The sequence below is a fragment of the Nanorana parkeri genome, unplaced genomic scaffold (genome assembly GCF_000935625.1).
Source record: "Nanorana parkeri isolate BGI_ZX_2015 unplaced genomic scaffold, ASM93562v1 scaffold1323, whole genome shotgun sequence".
In the NCBI taxonomy this organism is placed as follows: domain Eukaryota; kingdom Metazoa; phylum Chordata; class Amphibia; order Anura; family Dicroglossidae; genus Nanorana; species Nanorana parkeri.
This window is the reverse complement of record NW_017307591.1, coordinates 406935-424566: the sequence shown is the minus strand read 5'-3', so window position 1 is coordinate 424566 and position 17632 is coordinate 406935. Positions and strand designations below refer to the sequence as shown.

General features: G+C 42.1%; 1 long non-coding RNA gene across 1 annotated transcript in view; it reads left to right on the top strand.

The window, feature by feature from the left end:
• The first annotated feature begins 1176 nt into the window (after nucleotides 1-1176).
• Nucleotides 1177-17632, top strand: part of LOC108797687 — a 20228-nt gene continuing 3772 nt past the window's right edge. Inside the window, exons 1-2 of the long non-coding RNA XR_001941899.1 lie at nucleotides 1177-1187; nucleotides 3552-3554. This is a non-coding gene — a long non-coding RNA (uncharacterized LOC108797687). The remainder of the gene's footprint in view (nucleotides 1188-3551; nucleotides 3555-17632) is intronic.

Genomic DNA, 17632 nt, shown 5'->3' with positions numbered 1-17632 from the left:
AGTAGGTCATATGTTCACCCATGCTCAAAAGTGACAGGCATTTCACTTGGCTCCTGGAGGCCAATCTTAGTGGCATGGGACTGAAGAAAAGGTGACTACTGCATATGCTGCAGAGGAGGAGTGAACCTTTCACTTTGTGCTGCATGGGCAAAGGGCACGGTCACTTTTAAGAGAGACCAAAGCTAATAATAAATTGTACTGTATAAAACTTACAAAAATACAACATACCTTAGTCCCAAAAAGTAAATTACGGATTATATCAATGACTTATGTATAAGTATCCTGAAAAAGTAGTTAAAAGTGATATTAAACCTTACAGGTTTTTTTTTTAAATCACTGAAAGACCGGATTTATGGAGAACTTTTTTTGTTTAATTCTTCAATTCCTCAGTCCCTTAAGTGCTTCCCCCCCCCCTCATTGGGGACCTCCATCAGCTAAGCAGCTGCTGTAGAGGCACCTGTGCATGTTCATTCCCGGCCATGCCCGCAGTAGCTGTGTACATCCACAGACACACACAGCCCTGTCACACGCCACTCCTCTCCACCTAGCAGTATGACTGGCAGCAGAAGGAGCTTATGGCTATCCTCCCCCGCAACCAGGAAGTTCAGGACGGAGGATCGCTTCGGGGACCCGCAGTGGTGACAAGCGGTAAGGGGGACACAAAAAGGTTTTTTACCTTAATGCAGAGAATGCATTAAGGTAAAAAAATGCACAGTTTTTAGTAATACTTTAATATCAATTATTAATGATTATATTAATAATACATAGCTGTGCAAATGGCTTTATATACCTTGGAAGCCTCTATGATACTCTACTCCATGATACACTTGAAGGCTCATCGAAGTTTGACCTAGGTCATGGGAACTCACAGATTTAATGCAAGAGACAAAGGCTAATGAGTCGTCTGTGCAATATATGCCACATTTATGACTAAATCATTTTGCAAACTATATCCGATTTATGTTTAAACCCCAGACTCTACTAATCATAATCTCACGATGACCCTTTTAAGTGTTTCAATCTGTGTGCTTAACAGATATATAGTAGACACAAACAAGCACTAGATGCAGTAAAATTCCATCCCACCTTTGCAAGAGAAGTTTGCACTGTTGGCCGTTTTCAATCAGCCTTTTACATTCTAGTCATATATAATGCAGAATGAGTTTATTTTTCAAGAAGGAAATATAGTAGATGAACCTAAAGTAAATCCCAACCATACCAACATATTCACGAGTAGATAATAAATATGTCAGTGTACACTGTTTATATACCTGGCAGTGGAAGAAAGCTTTGGAGATCAATTTCAGCCAAGCTTAAAAAATAAATCAAAGTAATAAAGTTATAGTATACTTAGTAAAATGCCATGGATCATTCATCTCTTGCCAGTAGGAAGTTCATTATTAAAGCTTTACTTCACATTTTGTTTACAAAATCTCAGAGTTACATAACTGATTAGTGCTTTTGGGCTCATGTTAATGAAAAAGAAGTCAAAATGTAATGACCCTGCCAAGTGCAGGAACCCATAGCAACCAATCACACTCCTAATCACTGTAGTCAAGTCAGAAACATGTGCAGTCTAATTAGTGACTATGGTAATTGCACTATGCACTGGTTAGGGCGACACCCCCTGGACAGGTGACACGGGCTAACCCAAGGCGCACAGTCTAAGCACCAGACAGTTTTGTCCTGATGGTGGAGATGGGTTTTGCTGCTTGCTGGTACCAGGTCGCGGTCCCCACGATTGTGCTGCCAAGGGATGAGAGAAGACAACAGTCTAGAGTGCAGTCAGTCTAAGGAGACCCAACAGTATAGCCTTACAGCTCTTGACACGAGTACAAGTAGCACAGAAAAACACAAAGGCTCTAATTCTTGACATGGTTGGGCCACCAAAATGTTCTCAGCAACAACTCCTGCATCTTGGCGATGCCAAAATGCCCCACCAGTGTGGTGTCATGACAGGCACTAAGGACAGAAATACGAAGAGTTTCTGGAACAAACCCTTTGCCCTCATGCAGGAGTAGGTCATCGGCATGGTGGAGATTGAGTTTAGAAATAGCAGGATAAGTCAGGAAAGTTTCCTTGATTTGGTTTAGCAGGCAGGGTTGAATCAAAAGAAAGTTCTTGTCGGAGAGAATAGTATCGGATGGAACTGAAACGGACACTTCAAAGTGCATCCGTGATAAGGCATCGTGCTTCCCATTCTTATATCCTGGTCGGTAGGTCAAATGAAAACCAACCTGGAAGAGGGCCCATCTAGCTTGCTATGGTCTAAGACATTAGGCATTCCTGAGGATCGGGATGGGATGGGCCGCCCCTTCAAGCAGATAATGCCATTCTCCAAAGCTGCCTTTATGGGAAACAGTTCCCTGTCTCCAATGTCATAGTTTCTGTGGGGCTCATTTTTCAAGAGAAGAAGGTGATGGGGTGTAAGATGGTCTTAGGAATGGATCGCTGTGATAAAATTGCTCTCAGTGCATTTTCTGAAGCATCAACCTCCAGGACAAAGAGCAAGGTAGGATTTGAGTGCTCCAAGATAGCAGCAGAGTGCCTTTTTAGCTTATCACATGTAGCTTCAGGTGACCAAGAAAAAGAGGAATGAGAACTGACAAACCAGGTTAGGGGTGCGACAATCACAGAAAAGTTCGGAATGAACCTATGATAGAAGTTTGTGAAATCCCCAAAACTTTGAATGCCCTTCTTGTTGGTGGGGGCTGGCCATTGCAAGACCGCAGATACTTTTTTTTTTCTCAAATAGATATTTATTGAGTTTAACAGAGAAAACAGTTACAGACATGTTACAGTATCAACAGATGCCTGTGGCAATCAGGTCAAACATATTCAACACAACACATGGTGCATGAAATTTATCACAGTAGTAGAAGAACACAATGTTAGTCCTTAGGGTGAGATTTCAATGTAGGGCCCATCAACCATAGTATACACTCTACTAAGCAACTGACAAAGGCAAATCTTGATGGGCCCCAACCTATAGGATTCTCATAGTAACCTATCATGACCTTATACTGAGCGGTGTAGAGTGGTAGAAATGTGCTTCACCTTTACCTTGTGCAGTAGTGGTAAAGGTATTGTAAAGCGCTGCGCAAACTGTTGGCGCTATATAAATACTATTTAATAATAATAGTGGTCATATAAGTCAAGATCTTGGTAAGGTAAAGTAGTGATACAGGCAACAATAAATTAAACAAGACATGGGGGGACATAGGGGAACAAAACAAGATACAAAGGAGACAGTGGAAGAAGAAGAGAGAAGGAGAAGAAGAGGGTTCTGGACCGTATCGTTTGGTGGAGGAGGCACTCAATAGAAAGGCTATGGGGGGGCATCAGATGTGACATAGACGTCGGGAGACATTAGAATTAAAGAATGTATCGATCCACGGGGACCAGATAGCTTCGAATTTGTGCATAGAGTTCTCAAGTTGTGCAGTGCGTTTTTCTTGGGCCATGATCCAATGAATATGTGTAATCACATGCGAAATATTAAGAGACTTCGGGAGCCAGTTTAGTGCAATCTCTCTCTTAGCAGAAGAGAGGATGTGGAGGGATATTCTAAAGACCTTATTAGGGAGATCTTCTGGTTTGCAATTTAGTAGGGCAAAAACCGGATCCTTAGTCTCTGAAATCAGCGAGTCCATGAGGGTGAAAACTTCATCCCAGAAGTTCGAGACTATCGGACATTGCCACCATGTGTGTAAAAATTTACCTAGGCCAGGGCATCCTCGGAAACAATTAGGTGAGCAGTGAGAGTTGTAAGTGGCCACGCTGGCTGGTACCAAGTACCAGCGCATGAGGACTTTGTAGTTTATCTCCAACATACTTGCACACCGCAAACTGGATTTGGTGTTCTGCCAAGACTGATGCCAGGATTCATCATCCATGACATCTCCCAGGTCGATATTCCATTTAGACACAGGGTGGGGGAGGGTCACCCTGAAGAGACAGTAGGGGTGTATAGAGAAGGGAGATAAGTCCCAGGCCATGGGGGTTATCGCGACAGACTTGTTCGAATGGTGAGAGTGTAGTGGCTCTGACTTGATTGTTGACATGTTTTGTAATAAAGTGTTTGATCTGGAGGTAGAGAAAGATTTCTTTGTTGGGCATTAGGTAGTGTTCTTGTAAATATGGGAAAGACTTAATTCCTGAGGTGGATTGCATCTGCCAAAAGGAGGAGAGGTTGCGTGAGGACCATTCATTGAAGTTAGAGGGGCTGTTGAGAGCTGGAGGGGAAGGGGGGGTTACTCAGTATGGACATGAGGGGTTTATGTGGGGAAATCAGGCCATAATGTTGTTTTTACCGAATCCCAGATTTTAAGGGAGTGGGAAGTGATGGGATTAGAAATAAGGGAACGGTTTCTGGGGGGTAGCCAAAGGAGGTTGGCTACCGTCATTGGACTTGTCATCGCATCTTCTAGAGCCACCCAGGCTGGGGACTCATAGTTCGCATGACATTTAGAAAGTTGGCCTATTTGCGCTGCTTGGTAGTATTTGAACAGATTCGGAACTGCTAGTCCCCCCTGGGATTTTGGAAGATAGAGCGTACGTCGGGGAATTCTGGGTCGACGATCTCCCCAAATGAAGGAGAAAATGTGTGACTGAAGTCTGTGGAGTATAGTGGCCGGTACACACACCCGTAGAACCCTAAAAAGGTAGAGGATTTTTGGCAGAAATGTCATCTTGACGGCAGCTATCCTACCCAACCAGGAGAGGCGGTAGTTCGCCCAGGTTCTCAACATTTGTGATAGTTTATTCACCATATCTGGGTAGTTTGCTTTGTATAAGGACTGATGGGACGGGGTTAGTTTGATTCCCAGGTATGGGAGGTGGGAAGGGCACCAGGAGTAGTTTTGTTGTAGGGACTTCATGAGGTTGGAGGGTAGTGATAAATTCAGGGCTAAAGATTTAGAATCGTTAGTGTGCACACCTGAGATAGAAGAGAAGTCTGAGAGAAGTTTTGTAAGGTTGGGTAGAGACACTAAAGGGTTGGTTATAAGGATTAAAGCATCATCTGCAAACATACAGATTTTATGTGACACACCTGCATAGGGAATTCCAGAAATGTTTGGGTAGGTACGGAGTTTCTGAGCTAATGGTTCCAAGATCAGGGCAAATAATAGGGGCGATAGAGGACAGCCTTGTCTTGTGCCCCTCGAAATCTGAAGTGGTTGGGAGCGATGTCCTGAGTACTTTATGTGGGCTGTAGGGTTTTTGTAAAGGGAGGATATCCAGTTGCGAAAGTGGGGGCCAAATCCCCACTGTCGCAACGTATAAAATAGGTAAGGCCAAGAGACTGAATCAAATGCCTTCCTAATGTCTAATGAGAGGAGCATAGCAGGGATTTGTTTGTTCTTTGCTATGTGGGTGAGGAGAGTTACTCTACTGATGTTATCGCTAGCCTGCCTGGTGGGTAAAAAACCTACCTGGTCATTACTGACCAGTTGACCTATCACCTGGTTCATTCTATTGGCTAGTACTTTGGCCAGTAACTTAACATCCACATTAATGAGGGAAATTGGCCTGAAGTTTGAGGGATTGGAATGGTCAGAGGCTGGTTTGTGTATCATGCAGATTGAGGCGGTAAGAGACTCTTGTCCAAGGGGATCCCACTGCAAAGGGAGTTGAAAGAGCTGGTTAGGGGAGGTGTGAGGAGATCCTTAAAGTCAGCGTAATAGGCCGCGGTGAATCCGTCCGGGCCTGGTCTTTTACCCCTGGACAGTGAAGAAATTGCCAGAGCGACTTCTTCCTCTGTAATAGGTTCCTCAAAGGAGGCCATCTGAGATGATGAAAGACGGGGTAAATCCAGGTCCGAGAAGAACTCTGTCACCGCAGAAATGGAAAATTGGTTTTGGGATGTGTACAGGGTGGAAAGGTGTCGATGGAAGATATCTAGAATTTTCACAGGGTTTGAAGTGTGTGTCCCCGTGTGAGTACGTAGTTTAAGAGGTTTGAAGGAGAGGTCTAGTCTCCTAAGCCTAGTAGCTAGCATGGAGTCAGCTGTATTTGCTTTCAGGTAGAATTTATGGGCAGTGCGGTTGAGCTGTTTAGCAGCATGGTCAGTTAGTAGTAGGTTGAGGGCTTGGCGAGCTGTTTCCAGATTTGCCCTATTAGTAGAGGAGGGGTCCGCGGAGAAGGCCTGGGAGTGAGTGTTGAATGCAAGTTCTAGAGTGGTCAATTGTTGGAGTCTTTCTTTTTTGAGTCTAGAGGACAGTTGAATAAGCTGTCCCCTGATGACAGGCTTGTGTGCTTCCCACAAAGTGACTGGAGAAATGTCTGGTGTCTGGTTGAGGGATAAGTAATCAGATATGTACGTTTCAATCAGGAATTTGGTGGAAGGGTCAGACAGTAGGGATTCGTTGACGGTCCAAGAAGTGGCTTTGGTGTTAGGGAGTGATGATGGAAGTAGTAGAGTGACGGCAGAGTGGTCAGACCACAGCACCGGGATGAGGTGGGAGTGAAGGATGTGGGGCATTAGGAAGGCGTTAGTGAGGATGTGAACTATTCTGGAAAACACATTGTGCGGGCATGAATAATGGGAATAATCAATCTTGTGGGGGTTAACCTCTCTCCAACTATCTATCAATGAGTAGGATGAGAGTAAGTCTCTGAACAATTTTGCTGTGTGCAAGGATGCAGCAGATATATTGGATTTATCTTGGTGAGGATATAACACAAGGTTTGAGTCTCCACACATTATGACTGCTCCCGTGGAGCATGAGGCTACTTTTTCGAGGAGATCCCTGAAGAAGATAAGTTGGTTTGTATTGGGAGCGTAGTAAGACACTAGGGTGAGCTCCTTATCTTCTAACAAACCCGTGAGGATTAAGTAGCGCCCCAATAGATCTTTGGTCTCCGAATGGCAGACAAAGTTCACTGATCTGCGGAATCCAATGAGGACTCCCTACCTTTTACAGGAGTCGTTGGCCATATAAATGTTGGGAAATTGGGAGCTAAAATACTTGGGGCAGGAAGTTCTCGAGAAGTGAGTCTCCTGGAGAAATATAATATTAGCATGCGTGGATCTAAAGAACCTGAAAGCTCGGGTGCATTTATTAGGGGAGTTACGTCCGTGCACATTAAGACTCAGCAAGTTAAGAGTCATGACAAAATGTATTGCGAGGTATCTTAAAGTACTCACCCATCCAGGATTGAAGGGAGAGTGATGAAAAGTGTCGCTCCAACATCGCACGGTCCAGAGAGGAGGCTGAGGCAAGGAGGAGAAAAGAGAAGAGGGGGGAAGGAGAAAACAAAACAAGACAAAGGGCATCAGATATACATAACAAAAGCATGGTGCAAATCCACGGTATGTCGGGGACGTTGAGTGGGGGGATCCCATGGATCTCAGTCCACTCAAGGTAACCGTACTTAGGAGGGCACAGTGACATGCCCACCCATATTTAGGTAACATTTAACTAAGGTAAACTCTTAACTGGGATCTTAGGCAAACTGTTGCATAAATTAACTTTATAAAGAGGATCCTATGCATTAGGGTATAGGAATCCAAGAGGGAACATGGGAAAGGGGGTTAGAGGGGTCGCTATGCTGGAGCATATCCGCCATCCACTCAGTTCTCATATATCTAGAGTTTGGGGCCTAGAGCTGCGGATACCGTGGAAAAGTATTATTGCCCAATGTGGAGTAAGGCTAGTGTGAAGGCAAGATGTGCGGATGCCCGGGGGGACCCTGGCCATCATACAGGATAGTTAATAGAGAGGAAGACCTAGGAGAACGGGACCCCGACTGAGTCTGAGTGGCCTGCAAGTAAAATCCTTCTGCTGTCCATAAAAAGGCAGTATTATAAGTCAATGTATGTGAGCATACCCAAATTAAACTGAAGAGATATAAGGGGGGCAAAAAGAAATTCAGACCTGAAATGGGGGTCCAAGATTTCCTGAAATAATTCGGATGGTAAAGGTGAGGAGTCGTCTCTCGGCTTTCAGGGTGTTGCAAGGTGATCTGAGGTGTGAAGCGGAAGGCACAGTGGTGCGAGGATGAGTTCGGTAATTCCGGGAGGTCCGTCTAGAAGGTGGGTGGTGGGGGTACCTGGAGAGGTGGTATCTTCCCTTGAATAGAGGTAGCAGAAGGTAGTAGGGCTTTTCCTCTCTCGTCAACTTGCGAGGGTTCGGTTGCGAGAAGAAGTGGATAATCCCCATCACCGCAGATACTTTTTTAAAGGAACATGGCGATACCATCCAGGGGAAAGGATTAGGCCCAGGAATTGCATTGCTGTCCTCTCATACTCACACTTCTCTGGCTTAGTGTACAGTTCATAGGTGCAGAGGTGGCCCAGCATTTTCCGTACATGACCTTGGTGCTCCTCCAGGGAAGCAGAAAAAAATCAGAATGTCATGAAGGTGTCAATGAAATCCCAAAAGATATAATGAACAAAATGCTGGAAAGTGGCCAGGGCATTACAAATTCCAAAAGGTATTACCAGATACTGAAAATCCCCAAACCTGCTGCGAAAAGCGGTCTTCCATTCATCCCCCTCGCAAATCGTTAGCAGGTTATAAGCCCACACGCAGATCCTACTTGGTAAAGATCTTGACTAATCAGAGATTTTGGAAGAACCCATTATCTCACTTAGGGCTTGATAATCAATGCGTGGTCCCATGGTCCAGAAAGAAGATGCCTGCCCTACCGGGAATGTGGAAGGCCGGAGGAACACTTTTTTTTAGGGTTTTTATCAATATATTCTTTAAGAGTAGCTAAAAGTGGGTAGATATGGCAAAATGGCATATCTGCGGCCTCAATTAGGCAATCATAGATGCGATGCAGTATTAGAGAGTCCACCCCTTTCTTATCAAAGACATCAAAAAGTTGTGATTAGTGTCGGGAATGTTGTCCTTCTTCTCTATGTCAAGGCAAAGGAGATTTCCTGGGTTAGACAAACAAAACTGATGGCAGTATTCGGAATGGAAAGCTATCTTTCCCGAGGTCCTGTTGATGCTGGGGTTATAGGCCTGTGAGCTAGGTATTACCAGGATAACTGGGAACAGGGGTGATGGAATGATGTCATTACTCTTGGTGGCCTAAAGATGTAGAGAGTAGAATCGGAAAAGCCTTCTTTGTAACGGGCAAAGACTGCACTGCAAAAAAATCTGGAACTGACTGCAGTCAAAAGAAAAATTATCTGGTAAAGATACCCTGATTTCTGGCGTGACTGGGAGGAAAAGGCTTGAGTGAGTGGAGGACCTGCAGGGGGATGTTCTGGCATGGATTCTGTGGCTATTATAAGCACTACCAGCCCAGATTCTTTGAGAACCAATTGAAATAATGGCTGGGCTCCTGAGAGTACCGTTAGAGGTACTGGTGGGTCTTCTGGAAGTCCTGGCCAGGATTCCCCGAGAGGATCTGTAAAACCAGGCAGGGTTTACTCTGCGAGTACCATAACAGAACCTCATTATCAAATAAGCCCAGGAGTACAATGAAGAAAACCCTGTTGTTTAACCAACATGGCCATCTCTAAACACGCGAAACAAGGGAAACAAGGTGAGTCAGTAAAGGGAAAAAGATCGGCTGCAGGGAGACTACAATACCGGTAACTTGTCTTTGCCCTCGGCTTGCTTTTTTGGGAAAAGCTTTCACAGTACAGGTCCTCTTTAATCCTCAACCGTCATTGATGACTTGAATTTCCTTGGCAGCAGTACAAATAGTTTTTGAAGATCCTATGGTCAATAGGGCTCGATACTACTGCTTCACACAACAAATTATTCAATAATAAAATGTTTTGATACCCAAACTTAGTCTCCATTTTCTTTAAATGGTTATACTTCTATGGATACTTCCTGGTTTAACTACCACTTATTTAATTTCTATCTATATCAAGCCTTGAGGTTCGAAATGATTAAGGTACAATTAGAGTTCCAGCCAACCTGATGTGTGGGGATGATTTTTATTCTGAATTCATCCTGTTTAGCTGGTTAACCAAAAAGTTTAATCCTTGTAGTTGCTATTATCCTACTATTGTGAATAGTCAACATTGCGTGGCTATGAAAATGCAGTTTTCCGTGTTCTAGGTTTTTCATAGCACCCTCTCTTGTGGAATCCACTAAGGCCTTTGCCACCCAGCTTAGCGCGTAAGGGTCACATGACAATAGGCTGCAGTCCCACTTAGAATTATTTTGCAAACCTTGATAAATCTGGCAGCAATATGTAGATTATGGAAAACGTGGGCTAATGTAGACATGTAGCACCCCCTAGCTCCAGCAAAGTGGCTGTGTTTCTTGGATAGCATTATAAGTGATCTGATTGTCTTAAGTTACTCTTTAAACCTACCATATTTAGCACATGAATGCAGGCTGCTTACATTTCAGGACACTCTGTGAAGCTAAACAGGCATGATAGAGAAAAGACAGCATGTGTTTGTAGACCTGTTGTCATGACATGTCATTCTGGGTTATCTATGCTAGTGATGCATCGTGGGCTTATATTCACATGATAGCCTGTAGACAGTGTTTTCCTGAAGGACTTTAAAAAAAAAAAAAAGCAACAAACTTCTCTATACTCAAGAGTTGCGAGGCAGAATAACCTCTTCAACAATACTAGTACCGATAAGCTAAATGTGATGACAAACTGCGAGTACCATTAAAATATTTTTTTTTTAATGGTACTTTAAAAAAAAAAATACTAATACAGCCTCTTTGTATGCCATTGTACGCAATAATAAAATTAGTAATATTTGACATTATTAATATGTGTTAAAAAAAATAAAATGGATATCAAGTAATGCCTTACCTACAAAGGTAAAAAAGTAGGGTGGCATGGCAGGTAAAAGGATCTGATCCCCCCCCCCCAGCTTATAATCTGGCCAGGTTGGGGGACAATCATCTCATGTAGAATATAGAACCTCCTTACAAACACACTCTGGAGCTCCAGTCAAGATTCACAATCTACTCTTTTTTCCAGGCATTGCTGTACCGTACCAGATCAGCTCGATCATATCTAATCTGAGAACCCCTCTAGTGATGCCCGAACCCACCCACTACAAGCTCCTTGTTGTAGGTCATCTACTGAAATCTGATGCAAACAATGTCAGTGCCTCACATCCACAGGTCAAATTTAAACTTGCCTTGCAAATTTAAAGTGTAATTCCACTTTTCTTACCTTTTAGATGTGTCTGTGTAGCAGGCCTTTCTTTGGAGTTTCTATGTACACTTTCAAAGTGAAATGAAACCCTGTCTGTCCCCATAGAAAGACTAGGGACACTCTGAGCTTCCTATTATTAACATACAATTCTTCTAGATCTTTAACCCTTTATTAGGACATTGTTCAAAGCTAGTTTACAACTGTTACTGAGACCTGCCAGTACAGTACAGACAGGGTTAGGTTAAACATGACCTCGCCAGCCCCCTTGCATTTCAGAGGTAAATTCAGTTTAGAGAAAAACATTTTCTTTCAGAAAAGAGCAAGTGATACGTAAGCAGCAATTTTTAAAGCATATTTTTTGGGAACATGTAACAAATATAAAATGCGTGTTATCCCAATTTGGCTGGACAAGTGGAAATACACACATGATAACATCTGAATTTTTGGCTAGAAAAAAGGCCCTATAGAATAAAAAAAAGGTTGTTGCAATTTTTTTTAAGTCACCCGGTATTTGTGCAACTGTTTATCAAACTGTATTTTTGGGATAACATACACTAAAATAAAATGTAGTGCAGAGAAACAGAATACCCAATTTTTTGTAAGATGTAAAAGATGGGGTCACGCTGGGTAAATAGATACCAAACATGTCAAGCCTTAAAATTGCATCACCCATGAAATCACACAACAAAAAACTACCATACCCCACATTTTTAATTGGTGATGCTTTAAAAGCTTTTACTCCTCATCAATTTAGTGTTAACAGTGATTGAAGGCCCTATAATTATTGCTCTCATGCCGACATTCGTGGTAATATGTAACATGTGTGGCACAATTGTCATTTTTACACATAGGTATAACTGCTTCAGGATGCTGCCGTTTATTTACATATGGCGGTCCTGAATCAGTTAAAGTATCGAAGCCCAAGAAACATTTTTCATATATTGCAGCTTAGCAGACCTCAGATGAGGTGGCTGTGTTTGTTTTAATTTTCTCAATTCTTTTTTTCCTTTATTTTCACCTGGGGATCCTGCTGGTAACACACTTTCTATCCCCTCTCTCTCTCTGGTGATTGTGTTACATTGTATCAGGATATGAGTCCAGTGATTGACAAGTATGGAGAGCTGTTTAAACACTGCTAAAATGAGTACTAATGAGTAAAACACATTATGTCTGACCACAATGATAAAAAAAAAATGCGGTTTTGGAGTGCTATACTATATGATCATTAGAAAAGTGATGTTTTTGTACCTGATTTATGAACAATCATAACTAAAGGATTATTTGTAATGGTGAGTGCGAGATCTAAACAAATTCTTATAGACCGATATATAATATTAAAGATAACTGGTCACAGCTGGACTTATACAAGAATCTGAATATTCTTTCTCCTATTATTATAACTGTGTACTTATGAAGTTTTTACACGTGTCCCTTTAATGACTTTGCCAATGTCTAGCTTGTCCCCTGACAACTTGGGTCGAGAGTGTAAGATCACTTGAAGTCTGACAGCAGCTGCCCTGCCAACTGCCAGAGCTCAGATTTTACCTTCTTCAGTTGTGCCACCTTTGGTTGTCCATTTTCCTCTCATAGTCTAAAGCTGGGAAGACGACACCATTCTATTTTTTGTGTTCAACCCACGGGCTGAACTAAAACAATAGAACAGATTCCCCCATCAAGGCTTAGGCTAGGTTCACACCTGCACGACACCTGGGACGCGTGATCATGTGCTAGTGCACACAGCGGTTGCCGTGCGGCCCCATTGATTTCAATGGGGTGACATCCACACGGCAATCGCTAAAAAAAAAGGTACATGTTTTTGTGACATACGACGTGCTCCATTTAGCTGCGATTGTGTTCACTTGTATGGGTGGAATCGCGGCAGGAAACCGCGTGATCCGCCTGGCGCGACTGGGGTGCCATTAGTAAATAATGGCACCCGCACGCCCACAGCGCGATCACCTGCGGTGGGCAACTCTGTTACCGCGGGTCAATCCGTGCGGTTTTGTGAACGATTGCAGCGCGGTCAGGAGTCGCCCAGGTGTGACCCCAGCCTTACGAGTGTTGATAGGTTGATGGAAGAATCCCCTGCTTTTTCCTTTGTATTCTCACAGCAGTTTCTGGCTTTATTGGCTGCTAGCTCCGCTTGGCCGAGAATTTTCCAACCTGCTTCTTTAATCAGCTGATTGAGGGATGCCGGGCGGAAGGGTGCCGGCAGTGGCACCAACGCATTGAAGTTTGCATGGCTATTATTATACAGGATTTATATAGCGCCAACAGTTTGCGCAGCGCTTTACAATATAAGGAAGGCATTACAATCACAATACAATTCAAGACAAGATGGTAAGGAGGGCCCTCCCCCTAAAGGCTTACAATCTAAAATGGAGGGGCAAGTGATACATGAGGAGGTAGCTGTGTGGTGATGAATTGTTTGAGAACGTTCATCAAAAACCAACCAAAATTCAAAGCATGTACAGCCTGCTGTTAATTTAATTGGTGCTCATTTGTGCTTGTCTTTGACATTAAACTGTAACCTCCTTCTGATGCATTCACCTCAGTAAAATGCTATGGAAAGGTTTCAGAGATTTATAAATAGATAAAATAAAATATAAGGGGGCCTTATACATTTTTATATTGAACAAGATTGTCTTTGATATTGGACCAATGCATTTTGTACTAGAATTATATACTTTTCCTGATGGAAAAGATTTATCTTATCTCCTTGAAGCCAGTTTCTTCTTATGGACCATCAGTAAGAAGAGAGATGTTTAAAGCCATGGTGAAGCAATCAAAACAGGCCTTATAATCTCTTGCCCAAACAGTTTGTGGGCAGACTACATACATACCCAAAAGGCAATTTAAAGCCTTTTAATGAACAGAAACCACTTTCACCAAACAGATAGTGGAGAAATGCCAAGATAGTTAAAGCCTTTGTCTAAGTGAATGACAGTATTTAGGAATGTAACACTTAACTTTTCCACACCCTTCTTTATAGAAGTCATTCATTTAAAGACCAGGATGATGACAGCCTTGTACAGCTCCTTATTTCACACCTCAGCTTTGTGTTTCGTTATCTAAGAGATTGTAGAGTGTATTTCGACATAATGGCTTAATAGAGGAACCTTTTCCATGTGGCTTTCATTAGTGTAGCACAATGTTTTATATATCTCACACTTTCGAAACCATCAAGACAATCTGGTAGAGGCGTTTAGATAAAGGCTCTAGGCTTCACGTTCTTGTTTAAAACATTAGATAGACGGCTTATTTTGTATAATTTGATATGTGAAAACCAATTAACATGTATGATTCATAAAGGGTCAGTTAAGCACTCATAATTATTGGATAGATGGCAATGGGCAAAGTCTTAAGTATTTTGTAATTGAGAACACAACAAAAGCATTGATAGCCTGCTGGGGCAGGTGTAGAGTATGGGACGTGCACAGTTGCTGCTGGAGTCTTTAAAGAAACTTGTGCTGAGAGAAATATAGAGTCAGCCTTAATGGTCATTCTGTAATCAGTTTCTCCTTCTTCATAGAAAATGGATCAGTTCTAGCAGCATATATGTCCTGTACGCATATATTGGCCTATTCTGGGGGGAAAAATTACATCAGCTACTAATTGAGCATGCCAGGCAGATGTTTCAGCAACCTTCTTAGATGCTGACAACGGAATCAACAAATTTGCTGCACCAAGCCTTGCTTTTTTATTATTTTGTTATATAACTGGTTGCTTTTTAAAGTTAACAAGCCTTTAACTCACATTAACATAGAAGTAGTAGTAGTTGTATCTAGGGATGCACTGATATCAAGTACCGTACTCGGTACAAGTACAGATACTTTTCGAGCTCCAAGACTAGACTCGAGAAAAGTTCAAAAGTTAGGAGGCAGCTGTAATTTGTAAGGAGCACACCGAGCTCCTGGGATTTGTACATTTTTAATGTATGATTTTGTTTTTATAAACATACAGGTGAAACTCGAATAATTAGAATATCGTGCAAAAGTAATTGCAGTAAGTTCTGCAAAAGGGGCCCAAACCAAGTACTAAGTACATATGCATGCTTGTACTTTTCAGAGGTCCGATATTGTTCTATGTACAATCCTTGTTTTATTGATTGCATGTAATAATCTACTTTTTTGAGGTTGTGGATTTGGGGTTTTCATGAGCTGTAAGCCATAATCATCACAATTATGACAAATCACGGCTTGAATTATCTTGCTTTGCATGTAATGAGTCTATCTCATATATTAGTTTCACCTTTTAAGTTGCATTAGTGAAATAAATGAACTTTGCACGATATTCTAATTATTCGAGTTTCACCTGTATATAAAGGGATGCACCAATACCATTTTTGCAAGTACAAGTACTGATACTTGCCCAAGTACTTACAAGTACAGATACATTTTTGTTTATTGTCATGTGACAGTTTTTCTAAAACAATACAGACTAATGATTTCAGGACAGCGGTGGAGCACCAGAGCCAGGTCCAAGCTGCAATCGCTGCAACCCTGGTAGTTCTCATGAAAATGGCAAGTATCGGCACGGGTATCTGAAAAGTATCGGTGCATTTCAAGCACTAATTATCCACAATAAATACTGCATATTGGGATTTCACATGAAATATTTCAGAAATATTCAGTGGCATCCACCATACAGTACATTAAAATGAGCACAAATAATTGAGGGAGCAATTTTCTAGGAGACTTCAACTGAGCTTTAAATGAACATATTTATCTAATTTGTCACGGGGCCACAGGGTATACCCATTTCTTTGCAATTCATTTTCATCTATTGATTGCCCTGGCAAACTCTGTTTATTACAAATGTGTCTAACTGTTACTCAAGCAGGCATTTAAAAAAATGAAAAACCACAAATACACATACAGGCATACAAGTGCACATATTAAATATAGTTATTACAGCAGCATTCAAACATGTTCTCACACAAAGCATTTTCTGTCCTTATCTTTACTGTTAATTTGCCAAGGAAGGGTGGCCACGCAGCTACTAAAAAGTCAACCCATAAATCTGGCGGGCAGATGAATATATTATACACCACACCTTTTCTGATAGCATTGTTATATTTCATTCATAGGAAGTTACAGAGCAGAATCATTTGCAAAACTATTATAGTCCCTTCATGGGATATTAAACAGAAACTCTGCAACAACATGATTCATAACAGAACATAAAACCTTGGAAGGAAACACTACTCATGCTCGTTTGTGACATTTTGGACATTAGTAAGCCCCAGCCATTGTTCGCTTTAAGTGCGGCATTTTCCAGTGCAAGTGACCATCACATTATTTACGATGAACAGTGTGTGGGAAATTTCTGAGCACAGTATGTGGTTGGAGAAAGTTCTTGTTCAATTTGTGAAAGTTTACATGCTTGGGAAAGCCCTGCAGCGGAGGTGAAGAACACTAACACAGTGAAGGAATTAAGTAATTACAGACACAGAGGGGACTCCTGCATTGGAAAACAAGATCAAAGGATTATTAAGTTGTGAGAAGTCAGAATGAATAAGCTGAATAGCAACATTTATCAGGTTCTTGAATATGCAGAACAAGATCTGGTTCAAGCAACACTTGGGGCACCAACAGAAAGGTCTCCTCCTTAGGTCGCTTTGAAGTAGGTTAAGTATTTACATGCCATGCTTTGATGTGTTAATATATACTAGAACGTCAGAACAAGACACCTTCAGAAACCTTTGTATTTTGAGGCTGCTTAATAATTATGTAGTGCAGGTGGTCACATTACAGACTGTTTTTTTTATATCCTAATGTTTAGTAAAATGGAGAAAATATCAATCACCATTACCCTCACACCGGCCTTAAATATTAGCGAATGGTCTGACAAACATGCATTATGTAAACATCCCACAATGTTTTCCAGGCCAGACTCAGCTCTGGTCAAATGGGCATTCCTGCTTAGGCAATGGAGAAGATGCATGCAAACTGTGTCGGCACGGTCTTATCACAGGAAAAAAAAAGTAATAGGGCAAGATTTTCTAAGCAGAAGCAGTCATTTAGAGTCATTAGGAGGAATGTCAGATAGTCATTAGATCAGAAGGCTGTCATTTAATATATATGGGCTGTCACTGTTACCTACCACGCTTCATTGCTTTCTGGGTTTTACCCGAACTGTCACAGCTGTGATGTGTCACATGACTTTAATTCCTATTTAAACTTGGGTACTGTCACCATTTGAGCATTAGGTTTATGCTACCTTAGCTCCCATGTTGTATCTTGCCACCAGGGCAACCTTGTATCAGTGAACCCTTGCTACCAGTGAACCTAGCTTCCAGTGCTGCCTCTCTACCAGTGCTACCAGTACTTTCTTGCTACCAGTACTACCTTGTTTTATCAGTGATACCTGTGCCATCAGTGCTACATGCTACAGTTATAACATAACCACCATTACAGCCCCCAGAACCTACCCTTCTCCGTCAACATAAGTACCTGTTGATGGGTAGCTTGCAGCTTAGTTCAAAATCTCATTGGGGGGGGGGGGGGCCTTGGGGGGGACCCCATGTATC